The 18230-nt window shown below is 40.0% G+C and overlaps 1 protein-coding gene across 4 annotated transcripts in view; it reads right to left on the bottom strand.

Moving 5' to 3' along the window:
- The window catches only part of COL11A1 (collagen type XI alpha 1 chain), a 393450-nt gene that overhangs the window by 274879 nt on the left and 100341 nt on the right, over window positions 1-18230 (bottom strand). The gene's annotated exons all lie outside the window — the stretch shown is intronic.

The following is an 18230-nucleotide window of genomic DNA, read 5'->3' as shown; positions in this document are numbered from 1 at the left end:
CGTTATAAATTTCTACAGGTAAAACAGTAGATAGGCACGGCTGTCAGATTGGAGGCATGAGCCTCGAATGGGTTGATGTTATCCTATGGGAGGAAAAGACATGCACTGCATTATTAAACTAGCAAATGATTGTAGAAGGTACCCTTTAGGGTTTAATGTACTTAGGGCACTGGGTCCACGACACCACCAGTGGTTTGGGTTGTACTACCCTGGTGTGTCCAGGTGCAGAGGTGCAGGTTGTGTTGGGAGCCTCGAGTGCTATGAGGTAAAGTTTAAAGGGACCTGCCAAGAGAACAGAGTATGCAAGGGGGACATGGGGACAAGTCCGGTAGAACCCAAAGTAGGGCTCTGTTCACAGTGACCCCCAGGCCAAAGGGATGGAGGCAGAAGTCGAGTACTTGGGCTATGGGGCTCAGATGCAGAGGTGCTGGCTGCCTGGCCACATAGCATTGGAGGCTTTCACTGTTCTTGGGGTACCTGCAGAGGAGGGAAAGCAAACACAGCAGGGCCACTCTCAGTGTGGAGCTCCTCTCTCCTGAGATCCTTCGATGCACAGGTACGTTTGTGCGGCACTGGTTTTCAAATTGAACACAAACAAACCTTGGTGTGTGTTGGTGCCCTGGTAGTTTGGATATTGGTGCAGGGCAGCTCCTGGAGGGTCTGGTGTCTTGAAACTTGACAGGGATGACCTACTAGAGCCTCAGGGACCACCTCCTGTTGCACTGCTCCTTCGATGGGACCAATGGCTAACAACACGAGGTACCGAGTAGATGCTTTCGGTGCATGTAGATGCAGGGGGTGGCTCCTACACCCCAAGGTAGCTACTGCTTGGTTGTTGAAGTTGCTGGATGGTCCTCCACAGCTTTGGGTGGGTGAACAGCTTCTGGATGAGTCAGGTAGGTGCAATTGCAGAGGTTCCAGCAGCAAGCCATGACTTGGCACCAAGTAGTGGTAAAGTCCGCATTACTCATGGTGACTACTTTTCTTTGACCGGTTCACAGTAGACAAATATGAATTTGTGGTGTCAGGGAGCCACCTAAATACTGAATTTAGGGACATTTAGGGGAGTATAAGGTAGTAACCAATAGGCTACATACCCGGGGGGAGGGGACTACACCCCCATTTGACCACTCCTTGCATAAACCTGACCCAGAGTCCCTAGTTTCACCAAAAACAAGATGGTGAACCCCTTCTTCGAGTGTCCACTTCAGGTGGCCCATGTTAGTGCTGTGCCTAGCCTGATAGTGCAGCACACCTACTGACTAGCTAATTTCCCCACCTGCTCTGGTGCCAAGGGGGAAGGGGGTGGCATTCTCCAGGTCTAGAGGAAACCAGTGTCACATATCTGAGGTGGTAGAGGCTTTAAAACCTCTAGCCTTGATATGCTAAGCCATTAGCCATCCTGAAAGAACAGACATTGTTTCTGACCTGTGGAAGCATTGAATCTCTTGAGCAGAGAGTCAGAAACTCCCCTGTGGTGGTAGGCTGGAAAAGTCCAGTCAGCCAGATCACAAAATGACTGGTGGGTTTCAGGGGGTACTTCTAAGGTGCCTTCTGGGTGCCTTCTGGGGGCATGTCAGAATAAATACAACACTGGCATTAGTGTGGATTCATTAAAATGAGATGTTCGATACCAAACATCAGGATTTTTCAGTTAAACCATTATGTAGCATTATGTAATTCGCACTGACCAGTGCCCAGTACATATGCTTAAAATTGTGACCTGATCACTTCAAATGTTGTGGCAATGGAACCAGACATCACAGGGGCATATCTCCTCAAGCACATATGTCATCACATGTAATGTAATGCGCCCTGCCTTAGGGCTCTAAGGCCTGCTGTAGGGGTGATGTACATATAGAATATGCAGCGTGCATGAGCATGGCACACAGGGAGTGTGTCATATTGTGTTTTTAAAACGGTTTGCACCATTTCATACATCCTGTAATGGCAGGCTGCATGCAGTTTTTGTGTGGGTCCCCTGTGGGTGGCATATTACATGCAGCAGCCCATAGGCACCGTTTTGAGTGCCCATGCCCTGTTTAGCAGAGGTACCATTTACTGGGGACTTACATGGGTGCCAAAGTCTTTGTCACTTGGGTTACAATTAGGCATTTACCTGTTTTAAGGGAAAGAGCGCTGGCACTGGGGGCCTGCTCCGAGGCAACCCAGTGCACTTTTAGTTGAAAAGCATCAGTACTAGGGCAAAAAGTGGGACACTTTCATACAGGAAGGGACACTGCCCTACTCAAAAACAATCATTTGAGGCTTTTTCTCTGTCTTCATGTGGTGCGGAATGCACATAGAAAGAAGAAGAATTTATGAGAAATAAACTTTTTCTCCTTGTTACACCTCCCCTGGGAAGGCGTGGAATTTTTATGCATTCTCATGGCTACCACTCATGGTAAATCTGGGAATGCGCCAAAATCCATGGGTAGATGCAAGGGAACACCCACATTCCACCCATGGAATGACTCTCACGGGCAGAGTACCTCAAGGCAGTGCTGCCTTGCGTTACTCCATATTTACCAAGCACCACAGGACCACACAACGTGATCTTTCGTTGCTTGGAAAATGGGACTTTAATGTTGTGTAGCCCTTATGCTACCTTGTGTGAAACAAGGGCATGGCAAGACTGTGAGAAATCCGGCCCTGAATGTTTAAGGTTTCCTCAACATATTCTAGTCCTAATGGCATTATTGGTACTAATAGAATGAAAGGGTCAGCTTAGTTTGCAAAGATTACATATAATGAGATAGAAGAGGAGAAAGCACCAAGTAATCTCAAATAGGCAATGTGGTGGTGCTCAATTGATACAGTAGACTTGCTTCTGACTGTTTATGGAAAATTGCATCTAAAGACCGTATTATTAGTTCATGGCAAAATCATGATTACTGTGCAGAGATCAGAACTATAAGTAATGCTGAAATTACCATATGGGGTATTTGTCCAGGGCTGCCATAGTTTCTGCATGTGTTAATTGCCCTGCCACCCAAATTTCTCATGATATATTTCAGTAGGTACAACTTCCCAGAATTTTCCATTGCACATATACCAAGAAAAGTGTAAAAACATGGAATTTGTTGTCTTAAATATGTCATTTAAATGGTATGTCTCATTTGTTAGGTGATTACATGCATTATGAGGTATTTACTTCACCCGGTAATCACCATACCTGTGTGTTCGGTATTCGCCATAGTCTGACACACTCATAATCAGGGTCTAAGGGCCACATACATCAAGATTTTTTCAGGTCGCAAACAAGTCGATTCGCAGAATCTTCCGATTTGAAACTGGAAAAAGCCCTTTTCCGATACATGAACCCATTTAGATTTGCAAATTAGGTAAACACAATTTTTTTGTGAATGCATTTAGGAAACTCTAACTACCATCAACTTCAAGTTGATGGTAATAAGGGCATTCTTTGAAAAATGCACAAAAGTGAATTTTTCAAAGTGATATGTGGCGCAAGCATGTGTGTGCACCACATGTGAACACTTACCTTTTTGTGGGGTGCATCAGGGTGGGCCTTAGGCCCCCTGGCACCCTTAGACTTGCATTCACAATTTGCAATTACTAATTTGGTAATCACAATATGCAAATGCATTGCCATTAATTCCTACGGGCCTATAGGCTCAAGAAAACGAATGGAGTGACGTTATCTAATAGCGATTCACAATTTGCAAATCGTTAATAGGAAATGTTCCAGAATTACAATTAATTTTGCGACTCCTACATACATGAGTATTTGCGATTCCCAAATAGCGATTCCTTGAAAATCGCTATTTAGGAATTACAAATCCTACTTTTGATGCATGTAGCAGTAAAAGGTTTAATTTGAAAGGACACATGTTGAGAATTAGTAACACGAAATAATATAAGAAAGTTGTTTCCAGAGTTAAATCTATTGTAGTATCTGGAGCAACTCACTAAATAACAAGTCCATGATATGAACCAGACCTACTCACAAAAATTCTTTAGATAACTTACAAGCACCGAAATAACCTATTTTGTATGCAAATTATGGTAAAATGCGTGGTAAATGGAATTTTATAGTAACAGGGCCATGCTATGAAACAGACTTACTCACAGAAATGTATGTTTCTTTAGATAACTTACAGCACCCAAACAAGTAATTTTGCATACAAATTACGGTAAAATGCATTGTAAATGGAATTTTATAGGAACATATTTTAGACACTAAACTATTAAGGTGGATAACTCAATCTCCCCAGATTAATTGGTTATTTTGGGCAATACAGCAAAAACGGAGATCCAGTTGTGAGCAGCGACACAGCTAATCATCAAAGTGAACTAACAGAATTAACTTGGGAACAATGACAATCAATATTACATGTCTAAGAAAAACTACAGATTCAATTCTCATGATTTATCATTCTAGGATTTACAATTCATATTTAGTTGTTTAATATAATTGCTTATTTTTGTGTGTCCAGCATGTAGACATTTTAGATCATCTATTTCTCTGAATATTTGTTTTCCCAATAGCTAGTTTGTCTAGTAAGAAAGCAACTATTGTGCATAAAGATGTTTGTAATAGTACAGAATCCTCTTCATTTAAATATATTTCAGTGCTGAAATATGCACACAATGTCAAAAGTTTTAGCTATGCCATTATATTGTAAGTGTGGCTGTTTCAATGAAGAAAAACACATATGGTGCAGTTGGAAACAATATTCACCAGTACTTGTGCACTACATCACAAATTAACTGAAATATATAAAGTGTACTCTAGAATGCATTTTTCCTAAACTTCAAGGAAAACCATAAACTGGATTTGTGGCTTGTAGGTATCACTTTATACAGCTAGTACAGGGTCTGTTGTAAAAGGAAATAATATATTAGGCATCAACATTTAGTAAGAAAATCTATTACCCCAGTATACATTGCAGAACGTTACATTCTTTACATATATAGTGTAGCTTTATACCATGGCAAATGGCTTTTTTCATAGCTTATACTTAGGTGCATTTGTCTTCAAACCCTAACAGTACATTATACTGTGGCATTCATGGAGATTCAGTCTGCACTGAGCTTATTGTCAAATTAGTAAACATTGTAAAAGCTCAAAGAGAAATAGTAGCAAATTATTAATTTTGCTTTCTGAAAATGTATAGACTATTATGTTTTACAGCTCTTCTGTACAGAGGACAGAAACATCTATAGAAAAGCAAAAGCAAGGAGAAATATTTAGCATCAAATTGTGGAAATGTCATCAAAGAGAGTACTTGGATTTCAGTGTACTGTTCATTGTAACGTTTGTGAGAGGACCACTCTAATTTAGTTACCTCATTGGTTGGATTGAAACATTCCAGAAATAACTGTTCTCTGTCATGAAACTGTGGAAATATGCATTTATATATAGAATATTATATTTCATTACTTTGCAGAATGTTATCTACAAAGCAAAAGAGCTGTATCTTCACCACCAAGAAAATGCACTATAACCACAAAGCAGAGATCTCCTAGGGGTTGTCTGATGCAAATGTATGTAATTGAACTTACGGTTAGTGCAATGCGAGAGAAAAATGTATCATTTGATTTGAAGAAAATCAGTGCATGTCTAATGTTTTAGAATTTTTGTTGCTTGATAAATTCTGGTACTGCACAGGTATAGCAAAGAGATATGCAATGAGGGGATGGGAAGAGAGTGAGGGTAGAACAACCAACACCGATGGAAATAAAATGAATCCCAATGAGAAATGATATAAAGTCATGGACTTCTACCAACTGCTCCTCAAATTAGCCACTCAACAATAAACTCATTAGATTTTAAAAGAGATATCCCATGCCTCAGCTCAAGAACATCTATTTATGTATTTATTAGTGAACATGGCAATCTCATATTCAATAAAAGTACTGAGCCACACCAACAAATGAAGAAAATGTGCATACTTTATCTATTTTTATAATTTATGTAGTACAGATCTTATCATATTAACAGCCTGTCATTCACTGCCAAAGACCTGATGAGGAGCAGCAAATATAGTAGAAATGCATCACTAAATACAGAATACCTTATTTTCTTGGAGTAGGATCAATGATGAATATGAGGCTGCAGGTCTAATGTTGCCTAGTCAAGTCAAAAGGATTCAGAAGAGGTAGGTGTTGAAGACTTTATGGAAGGCGGGCAGATCACAAATTATTTGAAAGACTGTGGGTACGTTGTCCCAGACTCTGTGGAGGAGAACAGGAAGGTCTGTTTCTGGATATATGCCTTTGCTTTTTAATTTAATCAGGGCAAGCTAGAAGTTTTCTTTGATTAGCCTCCAGCCCCCTGGATTGTGGATTGGTGAGTTTATTTTAAAGACTTAGTTATTGGGATGTCCTTCGGTGATAGAACCACTGTTTGAATTACATTGCTAGAAATCTTCTTCATATGACGGAAATCATGTTATTGCCCTGATATCACCTCTCCATCAATACCTTAGAGCCTAAAGTGAAACCTTATGACTTTGTTTGGTGAACTCTTATCACATGAAAGTGAAGGTCAGAGAAGTTAGATTGTTCAGGAATTATCAAATATGATAAGAAAATAAAGAAGACAACAAAGAGAAACGGTTTTTGTTGTTTTTGTTTTAGATAATAGATAATCTATTTTTCAATAGAGTCCAAAGGAGGTTTTAAAGAAGAGGTGTCTACTAGCTAAACCAGGATGAACATGCATCTACTTTGCTTCAAATCCTTCTATATATAATGGATATAACAGTAGGTATGATATCGACATGATAAGCTTTACAATGGAGCCACACATTATTGGAGTCAATATTTCAGAGCTCCCAAAAAAGTAGATTTACTAGAGAGCCTTTGCCTTACACCATCCCAAGAGACAAGACATAACACCAAACACATTTGCCCTCTTTGACAATCAGTGCTGAGAGATCTATCAGAATTAATAGATGAGCATCTCCAATAATTTGAGATTTGAAGCCATAATTATGCTCTTTAAGAGTAACAGCTCTTTCATGAGTTTGGGGCCAGACTGAAAGGTGTTCTGTAGGCTGTGTTTGGTAGTATGAATGAAATGATCAAGACTCTTGGAGAGCAGATTAAGCTTTTCAATTTCAAAGACACTTTTTCCAGATATCAAGTCCACTGAAATAAGACTCATATGTGGTTATATTATGCTTTCCCTTGTGGGGATGTTTGTGAAGAGGTTTCTTCAATCTTTAGCAAATAATATTGGAACTGATTTCCTCTGAATGAGCAAGTGTAGGGCTTAATGGTTTGTACTGCCTTTGATCTTGGAGAAGTGTGCCCTAGGGGGACAAAAAACTTGATTTGAAAGTGACTTGTTTTCAATATGTTGTGCATCCATGTATGGGATTGTTAGACATTTTAAGGATAGGACAAATTCCAGAACATCACAATAGATTTATAGGCATTTTTATATGGTATGTATTACCAGCTCACTTCTGTATATTTCTGTATTATCTTGCATATAGGTATAGTTTGTAGCCTTTCAACTTGACTAGTTCCAAATCACGGAGAGCAGCCAGGGAACTCCACTTAAATAAGCACAGTGAATCAACAATGCTTATGACATATAGATTGCTGTCCACTTTGTTTCAAATTTAAAAGAACAACTGAGATATCTTCAAGATTAATATCATTGTATTCTCCTTTGAGAAATGTTTTTGTTTAGACTGACTAAGGTCATGTTTTGAATGAGTATCCCAGCTGCCAAACTCTAAATCGGTTCTGATGTAATGAATTTAAGGGACAGCAAAGATGTTCGTCTCATCAAACTGCATGGGTTTATTGGCAGTTAGGATGCCTGTAGTGTCTAAAATAAGATTACGTTTTATGTTTAATTTGTGGATTGGGAAGTCAGTCAACTTAATTAGATAATGAATAAAGTAAATGTTTTAAGTGATTGTCTCAGTAGGATCAATCCATCAGATATATAGATCACCCATCAGATGTTCAGGTCACTAAGGAATTTCAGTCATAGCAGTGAAGCATAATGATTTTGATCAACTTATTGTGGTGTCCTGTCCAGGTTGGCCAGGGAACTGGATGGTGATAGGAAATATGGCAGCACATGGTTGAGAAAGTAGAATTTTAAAGATATGGAGATGAGTTTAAAGCAATGTAATGATGAAGAGTAGGCAAATGCAAAGATCAGGAAAGACAAAGAATCTCTTTATAAGTGTGTAATGTTTAGCTCAGAGTCAAGACTCCTTTTCAGGCCTACTAGTGTAGGCATAAATAGTACTGTAAGCAGTTGAATTTGCTGTAATATGTTTTGCTTATCACATTGATTATAAAGTCTACTCACAACTGCATCATGACATTCACGTGGATAGATTAGCTATTTTCTGTTAATGAGGTATGTCCTTTGCCTGCATGTAGAATAATAGATCTTGCAAGGGATCTCTGACAAGTTGCATGCATCAACCTCAGTACTTAGATGAGTCTAAGTGAATGTTACTGCATTGGATGCAGGGCATGAAAAGTGTTCTTGGTGCCTTAATGTACCATATGTTTTAATGTGAACTTGAATCAGGTATGCACACACATCTCTGTTGTTGCTTTCCTGATTCTTCACCCTGCCTAACTCACATCAACATATGCTGGAAGTGGGTGTGATGCCTCATGCTATCATCCTATAGAGCAGATTCCCTAACACTGCAGTGTGTGTGTGTGTGTGTGTGTGTGCTTGCATGCACATGCATGTGTGTGTGCGTGTTCATGCTCAGACATGCTAGAAGGGTGCAGACAATGCTGGCTCTGTGGAGGGCAGCCAGAGTAAGAGAGGACTTTTAAGACATAATGAGAAACGCCTCCACCAGGGTGCCAGTGACATAGACTGCCTCTGTTCTATAAAGTATGCCTCCAGAGTGAGAAGCATTGACACCAGATCATCCTCAGCATCAGAGAGTGTGCTGCTGAAAGTTGGGGTCATTTGTCTCCTTCTGCAATGCTAAAGTGTGTCATGTGTGCAAACAACAGCACAGTTGGAAGATTCTGCTGGTTTGTGAGTGGAGCACATATTAAGTGATCTGGACCAAAAAGGTTCTGTTTGCAACAAAAATTGCCAAACATGGAACATGTCTAATCTGCAAATAAATTATGTTTTTTGATTCTGCTCAAAATGGATAATTAAAAAGTAACCAAATATGAACTTAAATCATTTAAATGTGTGCTGCAGTGCTCTGTTTCAACAACAGACTAGCCGATATTCTGCTTAAAGGAGAGCTAGGTGGAAGCTCCATGGCTTCACCTTTATGTTAATCCATATCATATCCTTGCTGTACCTGGCCAAAAACCACCTTTCCAAATACTAGTCTCCGCTAATCTTCACTTCCCTACAGTTTTGAAACCCCCTGTGTCAATTCTCACTTTTGTGTATTCAATCTACTTGCCCCGTCCTCTGGATTGTTTCTACATGTTCTAAAACTAGATATTCAAATATCACCTCTTCAAGCATGACTACATGCAAACTGACAGATCTCCATAATGTGCTGACCAATTTGTTTCTACTTATGTGGTGGCATAGTATTCAATCTCAAGTGTTTGAAGTAAATTAAATGCCCTTAAACTTGATCTCTTCTCATATTTCGCAACTCATTCTTCTAGTGGCCATTTATCGCATTACAGCAATTAACCACCTGGCTTACTGTGTCCTTATGCCTCATTGGTTTACTATGTACAACAGAACTTATATACATGGTATTGTTCTTCAGACAATGCAAATACAAATGCAGAATACAAATACAAAAGTGCTTACATTTTAATAGTTAATAGGGTTTTTTATTTGTGTCCTCAGTAAATCTATAACTAACTGTATTTTGAAGCACTTCATGGCTGTTATGCGTGCTTTCTTCTGTACAGGGTTATACTGACTAGTTCCCGTATTATCAGCTGTTTGCCAAAATCTGCCCTCTTGATTTTATGAAGACACTCAAACCAAACTGAAGTATTCAACTGGATAAATATTTCATTCAAAGAGCTATGTACACTGTGGAACTCGTAGGTATGAATTTAGACAAAGAACAGTCTAACACCAAAATCATGCATAACCACATGAAAATCTATGCATTACAAAATGTCTGATAGTTTATCTGTGATATAATTAAATTGGATATTTTATGTCTGAGAGAACTGGTCCTACTCAGAAAAATTATGAATTGTTAAACGAATGTTGTACTTTTTGTAAGTCCAAAAACATTGTTTTGTAGTTAAAACTCTGCTGACTCTGGAAAACATTAGGTTAAAGTGATTACAGTTTTCAATAATGTACTGCTTGAAAGAAAAAACACTTTAAAGTACACTATATTTATGTTGAGGAAAATGAATCAATGTATTAGTGTTCAATTCTATACATAAGGCACATTGAAATGCCAACTTAATAATTTACTTGAGATCGTAAAGTACACATACCATGCCAAAAATATTTTGTCTTTGTGACAATCAGGTTCCTGGGTCACCAGTGCAGTCGGGAGTTACTGGGCCCCAGTTATATAAATTGCAGTTGTTCACCAGAGGTGTCCTAAGGATACACTACTACTGAACCCAAAACTGGAAAACAAAGTACTCCTCTCCAGCACTTGACTCTCTCAGGGTAGCCAGACAGAGTTGTCCAAGGCTTACTCAAGGAGGTGAGATGGGTTAGACATTCACAATACAGTTAACATCATTATGCCAGATAATAAGATCAATGTGCAAGTATTTTGATACACACAATAAAAATTATACTACACATAAACATAAGATGCACAGTGAAAACCAGAAGTCTCCACAACCCTCTTGGCTAAAGTTCTGACCCCAACAAGTAATATACAGCACCTAGACACTAAGCACTATAAAACACAGTTAACATTGCATCAAACAGACCATGTTGCACAGGGGTTCTCTACAACGCTAGACATATTAGTACCAATACTTGTATTGCATTGTTAGGGTTTCATCAGTTGATATCAAGTCAAAGGTTCCAGGTCCACCCACAGTCCCATCACGCAAAGCACTAGAAGTGGCCATCTTTCCTCGGTGAGGAAACTTCTCTGTTAGTGTCAGAGGTTCAGCTAGGGGTGCCTGGTCTCTTTGCACAGTTACTGAAGTCCCACTAGTCCATTAGCCACTGGACTGGCTGTAGGATTGTAGTGGGTGGTCAGGGTGCCAGACCACCCTGATGCCCTCAGATCACAAAATAGGTGGTGGCCTGTACCACAGAGGTCACTGCTCACAGTCTAGATTTTCTAATTGCAGGACACTCTTGAAGCCAGTGCTAATTGCTACTAGTGCAGTACATACTAGGAAGAAGGGGTCCCAATATGGACAAGGAACAATTTACACAATTCAAAGAATTAATCAAAAAACAACAATTAGATCCACAGAGTTTTATTCACTGAGGGATCAAATGTAATGAATACACATAGCAAACAGTCAACTGTATTCAAGGTCATACAGTGCCCCGGGGAGGAAGGAAGGAAGTGATCAAGGTGAGGATAAGGGAGTGGTAGGAATGTGTGACAGTAAAATCAAACATTTAGAAACAAATTTGGCTGTGAGTTATATAGCCAAAACAGCCACAATAATAATAATGGTGACCATCACTTAAAAAGGCATACTTCACAAAGTACAATTAATCTACACAATGTTGGCGTGAAGTTGCCACAAGAAGAACAACAGTCGACGTTTCGACCCTCTTATCAGTGCAGGGAATGTTTGTATCCTTGCTGCGGGGTCTTCATCAGGACCAAGGGGTGGGGGCAGGTAACCTGGGATTGATTAAACGTTGGAACTGGATAGGTGGAGTTCGGTAGAGAATATCCTATGGGAAGTGTCTCTGGGTAAGAGTCCTCAGTATGGTCATTTATTATGGCGTTATCAAAAGCCAGACGGCACCGATACACAGGAAGAACACTCGTACGGTGCTGGGCAAAATTTAAAGCAGCGTCGGAAGGGTTGGAGGTGAATCCGCCGTCCGTTAAAGCCGAATGAATCGGAGATATCCGTGCAAGGGCGACAACGCGAGCCTTTGCACTGAGCTCTCCAATTCACTCAATTATTATTGTGGCTGTTTTGGCTATATAACTCACAGCCAAATTTGTTTCTAAATGTTTGATTTTACTGTCACACATTCCTACCACTCCCTTATCCTCACCTTGATCACTTCCTTCCTTCCTCCCCGGGGCACTGTATGACCTTAAATACAGTTGACTATTTGCTATGTGTATTCATTACATTTGATCCCTCAGTGAATAAAACTCTGTGGATCTAATTGTTGTTTTTTGATTAATTCTTTGAATTGTGTAAATTGTTCCTTGTCCACACTGGGACCCCTTCTTCCTAGTACTTACTGAACCCAGGTCCCAGTGACTATGTTTGGGTAACCCACTTATATATAAACCACTAGTGCAGTACAAGCAAGGACAAAGCTGGAGACTACGCAAGTGACCAAGAACTTAAATGGTAAGTTCTTCGACCGGGCACTCTTCCCCCAATTACAGAAGTAGCGCAAGGCACCTACAGGTTCCCACAGAACAAGGAAAGGGGCAGGAGCAAAGCATTCTCACCTTCAATTAATAACATGAACCTCAATGTTGATGTGCAGCATGTTTCCTTATATTGAGCAGCTGTTGGAAGTCTCCTCGTATTCCGAAGGACAAAATAGTCTCCACAAACCTGACAGCTCTTTCTCTGCTCTGAAGCCCCAACAGAAAAGCTGGAACCCAGCTCCTTCTGTCAGACTGTCAAATTCCTTTCATTGCTAATCTGTCACAGATTCTCCAAGTTCAAACCCTATCCCCGGGTCTTAAAGGAGAAAGGCAATCTAATTTTCTGACTATCTTTCTGGATTGCAGCATCCTCAGTGACCCCTTATGAGTGCCTCATCAGAAAAGAGAACAGCCTTGAACAACCAACTGACCGATGGGTTAGACTTTTATCATTCCCTGTGTGACAGGCTCATCCAATCAAAAGGTCTTTAATCATGAGTGCCTCTCTAGTTCCAGGCCATATTTCCTACATATTTACTGCATGATCAATTCCTTTGGGTAGAGCTCTCCCAGTCTCTGTCCTATCCCCAGAGAGGAATCTTAGATAATTCCAAGCCAGGAGGCCCTGATCATCACCCAGCAGAAATGGAAGGGGTTGTCCCTGCAGAAGGAGTCTTAGCTAAATACAGATGAGAGCAAGTTCCTAACTTAACCCACCAAGCTTCTACTAAGCAAAGAACGTGCAGGGGCATCAGGAGCTGGAATGTCCAGCAGAAGAGATACAAGCTTGTCTCACATTAAACATAATGGCTCATCATCCCCAATCAGTCAACCCATTATCTCTCAATATATACATTTCAGATAGCATAGAGGCATACAGAACCCAGGTTATGGACACTGCACAGCCTTCACCAGGAGGGAACTGGTAGACAGCCCCTCCTAAAGGGTAAAGACCCCTAGAGTATAGATTCATAGTGCCACCACTGTCAGTTTACCACAGCCTGGGTAAAGAGGACAGTGCCATTGTCCTCAAAAGAGGGATGCACTATACATGCCCTCTTAACCTCAGAGCCAAGTTCTAGGGTCTCGATCCATGTAAACAGGAAAACCCTCAGTGGACATGTCTGTTTGTTATGTTCCCTGAGGTAGACATCAAGAAAGAGTACTTTCAAATAACCTTGCCATGAGATCAACATAGGACAGGGAAGCATGCTGTCCACAGCCATGCAAAAAAACTCCACTCCCAAACAGCCTTAACATAATCTCTGCTGCTATCCATAGTAGTAAGAACAACTTTAATCCAGTGCATGGGGAATTAGGGGACAGGTGTACAATGCTCATTAGAGATCCTGAACCATATTGGAATTCACAAATTCGCAGGGTTTGCAACCTCAAATGCGATCTTTAAATTGGTAATACCATGACATAAATAAGTGCACCTGCATGTTAGTAATTCAGAAAGGGATGCTATGCTATGTCAGTCTACAAACAGTACTTATATTTATTTTGATGCTTAGACTAACCACCCAGAGCACAACACGTCATGGAAATATCTAGTGATGGTAGCATGCTAAGCCAAACTTGAGCAAAACATTTTTATCTTTTATTGGGGCAAATCTAGATGTCTATTCTTCTTTAAGACAGAAATGGTCAATATCCTGAATATCTAAAAACTTCGGAGAAGGGATGCCAGCAATGAGGAAGCAGGAACACAGCTTTTGTCACTTTGCAAGAAGGGTCACCAGACATCAATTTCAGCTGAAACTCCAATTTTTTTTCTGAGACACTACGGGCTTGCAAACAAATACATGTGTTGTATCAATAATTATATCCTGTGCATATGTGTAGCAGGGATGATGTATCTATTTTCAACTAAATTAGGCTATCTACAACACATATACTAAGACAAGTTAGTGCATGCTACAGATAGAAGAGGCAAAATAGAGTGGTTATCACTGGTCCATGGTTCTGATGTTTGTTTCCTATCACTCATGGACTAAGCCTGCTGGCTACTGAGTCAATTGGGTGTATACATTGTACACAGCATGATTTTCAGACCAATGGATATTAACTTTTTTAACACAGAATACAGAAACAGGTATAACTTCAACAAACAAACAAATTATGAAATATTTTAATTCACAACCCAAAAAAATACAAAAATAAAAACTAGAATTTTAGTATATCACTGTTTATTTTGCTTTGAATGCATTTACTCTTTTTATCGGCACATATTAGTGCTTCAATTCAGGCCAGTAATTATCCATACTAGGTTATATTTTGCATACTTGCTCTGCTCCCACATGGATAACAACTTAATTTTTAACCTCCAGTTTCACTTTCTTTACCATTCAGAGCATTTTAAAATTTGAAATGATAATTTTTAATGTAAATACACTTCATTAAAAGTCTCCTACTATTTAATTTTCTACACAGTAGCAATCGTTCTAGGTAGTGTCACTGACCCCAGGGAGTCTGTGGACCTTAGGTTAAGAATGACCGCTTTAGACTAAAAGATTCAGCTACAGTATATATCCAGGTAATGTGAAAAATGGTTTTATGATCCGGCCCCATAACCAAGATACTTTGGAGAGATATCAAACAACTTCAATGTGCACATAACATATTTAATCACACTATTAAAATCAAATAGGAAAAAAACATTTTGCCTTTATTCTACGTTTTTTAATATAGATTCACACAGTGAAGGTGATTTCTGGCTACATAGAATATGATTCTGTTATTAAGTACAGATAGTATTACATTCAGTATCTAACTGAAGGTAAATAATGTGCTAAAGTTGTTTAAGCTGAGAAGGTACCAATGTCAATATACAGCTGTTCTATGCCTCACATGCTGTGAAAAGGGGTGTGGTACAGTACAGCATACTCTTCGAGATCAAGAGTTGCATTTTAATTTCCTAACTTCCCTACGCTCACAGGGAAATCCTGGCAAAAGCAACTACTTTCAGAGTAAATAATTCACAGCAGCTCCTGAAAATTACTTGAAGCAGACCATTTTAGAGTTACCCATGAGTTGGTCGCGTTAACCATACAGACCTCTAATTAAGGATAGCCGGTGGGTTACTGAGAAAATGCAATGTTTTATATTTTCATTATTGAAAAAGTGTATTGGTTACACTGAATAGGTCAAGGCACAGTTTATACATAGGGTCTGATTCACAATTGTCTTATTGTCTTCACAATAATGTGCAAGTTGCCTTATTTTGTCCAGAAATCACACATGCTTAACACAAATCATGCAGAATGTGATGAGCCTGGAGTAGATGCTAGTTCATTAAAGTCAGCAACAGTTAAAGTGACCCTTAGGGCATTAGCCAATTTTATTTTCAAATTGAATACAATTTTTGACCATACTCATTGTCAACTTTGCATGTTATGATTCAAATAAGAAAGTTATTGCTTTCCTAACAGATAACTCCTTCAATACAAAATATTCCATATTTTGATGGTCCCATCAACTCTTTTTAGAGAATGATGGTCTTAAATCCGAGTCTCCAATTTGAAAAACTTCTAATAGCATCTTCATGGAAAAATCTGATTTTATTTTGACTAATAAGGAGAGGTTATCAAACCAGCAATACTGATTTCTGAACAGCAAAACCATCTTGGCCAAGAAGGTTTGAAATAATATGGTTCTCAAACTGGATCATTAACCAAATTATACAGGTAGTACTATAAGTAATGCGTTCAAAAGTCCTATATGAACACTCATCATGCTTTACATTTCTTAGAAACGGGTCAACAGATTTGCAACGAGCCACAAAATGATAATTCAATGGGGTAAAACCCTTCTTTACCTACTCGTTTGCTTTTATTATATTGCACAGGTTTTTGATCTGTGCATGAATAAAGTTTCTTCTATACTACTAATGGTCAAGTTCAAGTTAGTCAGATTCCTACAACAACATTTAGTAAAACTTTTTTTATGGTAAATAAACAGTGTTTGACAAAGATTCAATTTGAACAAAAGATATTATCAATCAAGTAATTTTGTTTTTCCTATGTAATTGAAACTCTGTCATACCTTCACAGTCACTGTCGCTGACACTGTAGACATATATTATTTAAAAATGAAAAGAAAAAAGTAATATCTTTAACCATGAATTATGATGTCACAAAGGCAATAATTATAATCTAATGAATAGTCATTATCCCATTCTCTCTGCAGAGTACTTCTTGGTGCCCTAAACACTGCAATAGCATACTTAACAATCAGTTGCTAGAGGAAATTACTGCTTGAAGTAAAACGTCTCCACAGGGAATAATATAGTAAAGCATTCACTGTCACTTGATATTTGATAGACCATTATTTTAGTAATGTATCCTAAATTGTACACCAGTGACTTATTTCAGAAGGTGATAGAAGGAGGGAGTACATTTAAGTAGGAATTATTTTAACAATTTTACAGGAATCCAACACGGCAATCTGTGGACTGATATTGGCAAGAATTATTTGAAAAGTGTACCAAATATTAATGCTCCATGCTTACTGCATCATACCTGCACTCAATGCATTAAGCACAGTGTGCATAAGAAGTGGTTGCTGTTGGATGGTAGGGACAACATTGATTGTGGCTTGCGGCTGTCTTTATATTTACCACTCTGCAGACTGTGGAAGGTTACATGTGCAGTTGGCGTACACTCACATTTTGTCAGTAACTGCATCCCCTGGGTAGAACTGAGGAAGTAAAATAAATGGCCCGGCATGTGACTTGGAGTTAGAGTGATCAAAATGACTGGGGTAGTTGGATAAATTGCACCACTGATGACATTCCAGATCCACCCTAACCCCAGAACTACGCTACGGGTACGCTCATCTACAGACCACCATGACCTCGCCCTCAACCCACTACCACCATCACAGAACATGCCACTTCCCACACCATCACCTCTACGAACTACATTCTGCTCGGAGACCTAAATTTCCACCTCGAGAACCGCCATGACCCCGACTCCAACACGCTACTTGAAAATCTCACCAACCCTGGACTCAAGCAACTGGTAAACACTCCCACCCACATTGCAGGACACACCCTGGACCCCATCTTCACTGGAGGGTCAAACATCCGGGTTACCAACACCACCCGGCACTCCTGGACAGACCACCACTGCATCCATTTCTCTTTCGCATCCAGCACCGCAATCAAACAAGCCCTGCACCCACCTCAACGGAACTGGAGTAAGGTCACCGAAGACCTCCTCAATGCCACCCTCCTCCACGACTCCCCCTAAGCCACCGCCGACACCAACGCCGCTGCCAAAGACTCCATTGGTGGTTCGGCAGTTGCGCCAACACACTAGCCCCTCTCCGACAGACAAGCACCAAACGCCCTCCTAAGACTGCCTGGTTCACCACCGAACCCCTAGAGGCCAGGCGCACCTGCAGGCGCCTCTAGAAAACGTGAGAGAACCAGAAGATCACTGAAGCCCACACCGACCACAAAGTCGCCATGAAGGAGTACCACCAACTGATAAGGGACACCAAAAGAATCTTCATCAGGGAAAAAAATCAACGCCAACGCAGCCAACACAAGGGAACTCTTCAACGTCATCAAGCATCTCCCCAAACCCCCATGCGAAGCCTCTGACATCACACCCTCCCAAGATCTCTGCAACAAGCTCAGCACTTTCTTCCACCAGAAGATCATGACCCTTTACGACAACTTCAACGAACCAACGTCTGCCTTCACACCGACGGCCACTACCACTGCCAAACCCACTATCACCATCTGGAACCCCGCAT

This window comes from Lissotriton vulgaris, chromosome 1_1, assembly GCF_964263255.1.
Source record: "Lissotriton vulgaris chromosome 1_1, aLisVul1.2, whole genome shotgun sequence".
Lineage (NCBI taxonomy): Eukaryota > Metazoa > Chordata > Amphibia > Caudata > Salamandridae > Lissotriton > Lissotriton vulgaris.
This window is presented reverse-complemented; position numbering and strand designations above follow the sequence as displayed.